This window comes from Nothoprocta perdicaria, unplaced genomic scaffold, assembly GCF_003342845.1.
Source record: "Nothoprocta perdicaria isolate Ctin4 unplaced genomic scaffold, notPer1 scaffold_251, whole genome shotgun sequence".
NCBI lineage: Eukaryota > Metazoa > Chordata > Aves > Tinamiformes > Tinamidae > Nothoprocta > Nothoprocta perdicaria.
Window position 1 is genome coordinate 143,905 of NW_020455479.1, and position 7,440 is coordinate 151,344.

Below are 7,440 nucleotides of genomic sequence, written 5' to 3' on the forward strand. Positions count from 1 at the left end.
CTTCCACAGCACTCGAGTCTGATAAAGACATCTCTGAACCACAAATCACTGCTACGCGCTCTCAGATCCAGCCCTCCAGTGCCTGGCATATATTGCGTGAGAACTTGGTGAGTGGAGAGCAAGAGAGATTTCAACTTAAATTATATAAGGTGTTCTTGGCGTTACAGAAACAATTATTTAAAAAAAAAAAAAGAATGGAATGAATGTTCCCATTTTTGGTAGAGTTTATGTATTTTATGCTGGTGCATTAGTGGTAATTTCTGGAAAAAAAAAAAAAAGTCTTCACTGTTGCATTATAGATGTCATATCTGCTTTTGGTATATAGAGGAGTCCCCTTTATCTCCTTCCAGAGCTTCCACATGCATCCATTATCACAACCAGGCCTGGTAGCTTGTGCAAATTCTCATGCCATGGACTTCCCTCAGCAATAAGTAAGTGCACTGTATGCAGCACTAGGCTTATTTCTTGTAAGAGAGATCATGGTTGTATGTATATTATCTTAAGGGGTCTTTTTGTGACCTCAAGCTGTTCCCTGCAACAAACGGAGCAGTTTTGGGTTTTGTTTTTCTCCTCCCGATGGGCGTCCTGAGAGTGGCGGGGGAAAAATCATCATTACATATGCGGTGCACCAAGGCACACAGCCTTCCTTGTGACCGTATTTAAAGAAAGGGGCACAAAGAAATAGTCATTGCAGCTACAATAGGGGAAAGCTAGTATGCATTTCCAAGGAATCACATTTTGGGGAGAATTACAGAATAATTACACATATGCTTAGATCACGAGCATTCAATGAAGCGGACAATATTTTGAGGATTTAAGATGTTGGTGTTGTGGTCGTCTCTAAGAAACCAGGATAATTCAGACATTCAAATGCAAAAATGCACCATTTGGAGAGTGTAATGCGGTCTGTTCTGGTCAGTGTTACAAATTCGGAAAGGATTCCCTGGCTGCAGACATTAGCCACTTAATACTTAAATCTGTTTCCAAATGTAAAGCATGCAACAAAAGTGTTTTGCATTAATGAAATGTATCCTAATACTACCGAAGTGACACATTTCATTAACGTGCCGCATCAGTGATGTAAAATATAATTACTACAGATACGCCCGCCTTATAGCTCCGTAAGATGCTTAGCTGAAATATTGTTTAGCTAATTATGCAATAAGCCTGGATTTCAGTACTGTCATTTTCTAGCTGTCTATGGAGTTAATTCCAGCATTTGCAGTTGAACTTGGGGGCCTCGCAGCTAGGGTTACAGATGGCTCATTCATGTTAGCCTCGTTTCTACGAGCACAACAAGCACATCAGGCTGTCGTTTGCTCAGCAATCGTTTCGGAAGCGCCAAGAGTTGAGTGCAAAAAAAAGTGCAAATAGGTGCTGTTTTCCCCCAACAAGGTGCCGTAGCCCAAACCTTTGCCATTCACCCTGGCTATGTGGAGTTGCATACAGATATTTAAGGATTTTTGCTGTTCTGTCTAATTAGAGAAGTTAAAATACTGCCACCCAGATGACTCAAAGTATTTTAGGGAATAAAAGAATGACAAAGCCACTATTTAGGGGACAGTAGAGAACCTGCATCCAGCTATATATTCTACCTATTTTCTAGCATCTTAGACTATATTTCAATATTCTTTAAGACATAAGCGGGGCTTTGCTTCTCTAGACCTGGTTTTATTATAGCTGAGAACAAGAGAAGAGCATTATTGGGATGCATGCAGGTTGCTACAGCATGACTCATGAAACACAGAGTATCCAGCAACGATCTATGGAAAAGTAATATTATTATAACATCTACAGTACRCTACGTCCTTTACAAATAAGTAAAAAGAGCCATGTTCTGAAAACTTCTACTGAGATGGTCATGGTTGTAAAACAATTAAAAGAATTCCCTTCGTTTACTATCTTGTTCACTGTCAACGGTTGCCTTTCTCCACGGTGCTGAGTTTTAGAGTTTCTGTTTTAGATGAATCAAATTAATGTAGCTAAATGAAATAAACTTCTTTGAAAACACACGCATATTGTCAGAACTGTTCCTTTTTTTTTTTTTTTTTAATTTAACTGTTTCTTGAAAGAAAGGGAAAATGCAGAGACCCCACATAACTATTTTCAATGAAAAACTTAATGTTTCTCAAACTCTGTTGCCATAATGACACTTAAAATTTATTTAGAAACCTTTTGACTGATAGAGCTTCCTCAGGTTTCCTAGAAAGTTACCGTTTTTATCTAAAATTAAAATTCAGTGACTTCCTTAGGGGGTTTGGGTCTGTTGCTTTTTGCCACAAATTCTGTTCGAACACATGCCACTTTGGAATACCAACTTGTTGCTTAATTCTCTCTMTATATATTAGCTTTCCTATGTATAGCAGGCACACAGTAATTACTAACCCTAACTCACAAGAGTATTATGAATCCCTTACTTTCAAAAAAGTCCTTCCATAACCTTCTATTTACTTGGCATTGACATCCAAAATATCCAAACTCTGCATTTTTCTGTACTTTATACTGCATTACAGTGACATCTGGGCAGCACTTTGTAGGTGTTCATAGGTGCTATCAGAGAGATAAGGAAGATAAATAAAACCTTAGTCACTAGGAAGTTGCTATTTAGGGAGATATAAGAATTTTTTAGATTTATACCTTATTAGTTCATGTCTGCCCCATTTTAGAAGTGACTAAAATTCTTGTTGTCCCCTCTGCTTTGCCTTTTTGAAATAAATTGGAGCAGCTGAGCCTAGTTTCATGTCACCTCATTTCTCTAGCTTAAAACCTAGCCTATTCAGAGGGGACCTCTTCTTCCCTGCTTTCCTCAGAGTGGTGCTCCATTCCCAAAGGCAGCAAATCCAACTTTCCCGAGCACTGGGAATACCTCACGTTCATATAAGCCTGGCTGATGATAAAATGTCATGGCCATGAATCAAACAAAGCACTAACTTGAATGTTCCCATCCACTGATCTTGGCCGTCTGCCTCTGGAGCCCTTAAATGCAATAGGAAACAGAAGCAAATACAAGGAAAGGTACCGAGCAAAGAAAAGCCTGGTTACATGACCCAAGTGTAAACAGCAAAATTGCATTTCAGTCAAAAAAGACAACACTAAAACCTTCCTGTAGCATCTCCATGCCTTGGAAGTCGAAGACGGAAATGGCAGATGGAGAGCTGCACAATCCTCTGTAGAGGTTTATCATTCCTAGCTCATCCAAAAATATTTTGGCCATGTTCTTATTAGCAAAGCACCAGAATCCGGGCAGTTTATGCTTTCCATTGGCCTTTTTGCAGGGTACTGGAAAGATCCTGAAAAGGAGAAAACAGCATGCAAACTAAGGTCAAGTATGCAAGGTTCAATCTAGAGGAATGAATATGGGAATCTGATCTCACTTAATTTCATGGAGAGTAAAACTGCGATGCACCTTGGTAGCTCAGGCCTTCCTTCAGGAGACATCTGTTTGGTCCCGCRTTGCTTTTGCTTATGCCAGCTTTGTGCTTTAGGAAGTGCTGGCTTGGCGGAGGTGACTCCTCATGCACACTAGTATAGCTGAAAAAGCAGCCCGCTCCATTTGTTCCAGTCTCAACTGGAAATATTCYATGGGAAGAACCACCCAGTACGGGCACATACCAGGCGAAGGAGTAGCCGTCTCTGCCTCGTAACTTCATGGGTCCACACAGTTGTCTCAGAAGCCCTTCCTGCTCCTCTTATGCAGAAATGTTCAGCATTACAATCAGGAGTTAGAAGAATTACATAAATCAACCCCAACCTCATTAACTAGGACACCTAGCAGTCATCTAATGTGTCCTTCAGCTTGCTCAGTGGGTGGGAATGGAGCAAGGGAGGACAATTGTGCACAGGTGCAAGATCAAATGAAGGCACCTGATCTCACAGGTTTTGCACCCACAGATTCCCCACCTACAGTCATTTATATTATTTTAGCTAATATTTCTCACACCTGAGAAAAAATAAAATACGAAGCAGGAAGAAAAAATGTCATTTACTCTCTCCGCAGAGCCATAGGGATCTCCATGTGATAACTTTGCAATAACAACTTTGACTGAGTCATCATCACTTCTGTGTCACAAATCAGCAAAGATGACGATTGAGGGCTTTTTGCTTGATTTAAAGAAGTCAGAAGTTTTCTATGGCCTCTCAAAAMCACCCAGTTACTTATTGCTGGCTTTAGTCCTAACAACGTCTACCTGGAGCAAGAAAACAACATTCTGAAGTAAGGAGAAGTCAAAGTTGCTCTAGTCCGTGTGTTAGGATTGCATTTGCAAACAGTCCACATAATATACCCAGAAAAACTATAACCTCTAAATGTTTTGAGTTAAATCATTGCCTAGCACAAACCAGCACAGCTTAACATGACATTTAACATGATTGAAGCTCTCCCTCTTCAAATTGTTTTGTGCCTTCCAATACCCAAAAGCTCAAAAAATGCATACAATTTACATTTTACTCCATCAATACCCTGGCCCAATATACAGCCACCTCGAGAAAAACTAGCACACAGTCCAAACAGAAGAAAGCTGTGTAACTTTGAATGTACTGCAAACATATAATTAATTAACAACCCAAAACGTACAGTGCAGATTTCTCCCCAAGAAAATCTTGCTGCTCAACAAAGGACACTGTAACACTCCGTATTTTGGCTGCCTTTTCACGCTCTCCCTATTCTTCTAGTGAAAACTTAAGCCATGAAATTTCTTTTTTGTTAACGCAAAGACATGGTAATGTCAAGCATTCATGACCATAAGCATGGAAAATTGATGAAATTACAGTGTGTTCAGGAAAATAATGCGGCGATGAGAGAAAGAAGCTTTGCTTGTATCTTTGTCCTGGTGGCAGCTTTTTGAACAGGTGAACATTTTTTCCTCCCTCTGTGCAAAACATCTCTGCGCATGAATGCATCAAATAGATGCCCATGGAGAAAGGTCAAAGGGAAAGTCACACAWATAATTAAGATATGAGGAGACCGCTTATTAAGTTCATTAATGGTTTTCGCTCTCGTGTGGCTGAGTTGCATCTTGAAACAACGCATGGTAGCCTACTCGAAGCTCTGTGAAAACAAAACATGGTTGTCTTTGCCCTYTTGTTGAAATCAAATGCCATGTCCCAAAATGGGACACATATAGATCAAAGACAAGTCTTGGGGTTGTGTGCATTTAAAGAAGAGCATGGAAGGGTGTCTAGCCGGCACCCACATCTGCTTAAGGATGCTGTCAAGGTTCATGCAGGCCAGCAGTCACGCAGAGGTCTGTTACTACCAGGAGCTACATCTATRCTGCCAACTAATGCACACCAGTCAAGGGTTGCACTCAATTTGTCTTCTTATTGCCAAAAAAAAAMCAGAAAAAAAAGAGAGAGAGAGGCAGAATGCTACTAACACTAACAYGTTTTGCTGTGTTATGGTCTTCAGGAGYGCCCTATGCTCTTYCCSCACTCATAYGCCCAGGCCCCTGGGTTCTCCTGGCAGGTCCCAGCCTTGGTCCTACAGCTGCAGCTGGGACCTTATACACATTGCTCCCACCTAGTGGTCAGGTGAGTAAATAAATACACCAAAGCCGGAGCTCGTACCTAAGAGGCACTTCTGTCATTCGTAAAGAAACGAAGAATTGCTTACAAAACGGAGCCACCGTTTTCTTCAGGAGAGAAAAATGGAAGAGTTAAGGAAAATGRTAAGCTAAAATTAAAACAGCAAAATTAGGGGAAAAAAATAAATTGAGTGAAGAAAGAGTATTTCATTTACATGTAAGATGGATATAGCGGCTGTTGTCATAACATCACCTGACCTGCTTCCTTTCAATCACTAGTGTTTTCTATATTATTGAACGTATTTGTACTTATATCATTCACCAGCTTGGGGCCAGGCACCGAACAAAAAGTTCTCTGAAAAGCATAAACCTTTTGTGTTTGCTTTTTCTCTTCCAAGATGTTGAAGGTCAGCTCTTGCTGCTTTCCTCCAAGCACTTAKGCCTTTCCTACAGGTTCTGGAGTCCCAGGGTGACTCACAGAAACCCTGCAGGAATTGCAGGTTGGGTTTTAYATCACCCGCTTGCTTCCTGACCCTTCTTCTTTCATGTGCTCATGCTCAGGTTGCCCTCGTGTGGTTGATCAGATGAAAAATACAGGGATTGCTACAACCACGTCAAAGTTGCTTGGTGTACCCCCTGTGATTAAAAATATATTTTTGATTAAAAATATATGTTTGGAAGTTTGACACCAGTGTTTTATCACTACGAGTAAACAGTTATAAAGGAGTTTTTGTCCTAATTCCACCAGCATCTTTATGCACTTAGCCTTAAAGTCCTAATTGCTTTAAAGTTCAATGGCACAGAAGGAGGTACTAACAAACTTCTGATCTAACCCAGCAATGTCCCACTCACACCTTGCAGGCTCCCCTGGGACGTTTGAACCCTGCTCTGCTGCTACCAGCTCTTTACAGAAAGGTGGGAGGGAGGAGGAGGAGACAGAGAAGCTGAAGGCCAGATTAATTGTCCAGGTTACCGCTGCCCATTCCAGGGTCCATCTCTTCATGAGCCAACAAGTACCACCAGAACCACTCATCCAGCAGGAGGTCTTGCCCATTCCACTTAAAACAAGGAGGAGTTTCCCCCATATCCTTCACTTCTTAGCACCTCTCCCCATATCAGCCCTTCTCTTCTTCCAGTTGAATGTGCATGCGCACAGAACTGCCATCCTTACCTATAGAGCATATTAAACACAATTGTATATGTTTTGCCACTTCATTCCACTGCTGTATTTCAGCAGAAATGACCAGCTCCTCTTACTAATGTTAATAGGGTTTTGGATCAAGTCCAAACACTAAATATCCAACAAATTAACTTAAATTCCTCTTTGCCATAGAAGTATGAAGTCATTGCAGATAGTCAGGCGGAAGTCAGAAGAGCTGCTGCTGATTATTAATGGCCCAAACACTGTGTAAATGACTGTCACACGGACTCTCTGGGCACATGTTTAGGCAATGAGAACCCCTCTCGCTTGTGTCCATACATCTGTGGGGCAAACCATTTATACCCAGAGAGAATTTCATCTGTGGAGGGTTTTGTTACTATTCAAAGCTAAATATATGAGCTTTATGTTAATGCCSGGAGACTGAGCTTTGCTGTAAATTGAGGGAGTGCAAGAAAAGTGGAGAAGAAGCCAGAGAACTACAGTAGCATTCAAACTAGACAGAAATGCTCTCCAACTGCCTTGTGCACAAGCAAAGGAACKAAATAAATAAAGATAAACACTACTCACAAAAATAGCATTCAATCCTCCTGCACTAGATGGCTCAAGGAAGAAAAAAAACACATGGAGAAAAAGTACAAAAYTGCACTGATTTATTATCAGGCAAAACTTGTGCATACCAAGAACCATCAGGTACTTGCTAAGGCAGTCCTACAGTTCCACATATTAAGCTTCTATTATTATGCAAAGATCATTTCC

General features: G+C 40.8%; 1 long non-coding RNA gene across 2 annotated transcripts; it reads right to left on the reverse strand.

The window, feature by feature from the left end:
- Window positions 1-2,082: 2,082 nt before the first annotated feature.
- LOC112948017 lies at window positions 2,083-3,857 on the reverse strand. 2 transcript variants are annotated; one of them, XR_003249526.1, is made up of 3 exons: window positions 3,613-3,659; window positions 3,375-3,531; window positions 2,083-3,290 (listed from the first exon to the last, which is right to left on the reverse strand). It is a non-coding gene; the product is annotated as an uncharacterized LOC112948017 (long non-coding RNA). The 2 variants fall into 2 exon arrangements; XR_003249525.1 differs by having other exon boundaries at window positions 3,375-3,857.
- Between the last annotated feature and the right edge of the window lie 3,583 nt (window positions 3,858-7,440).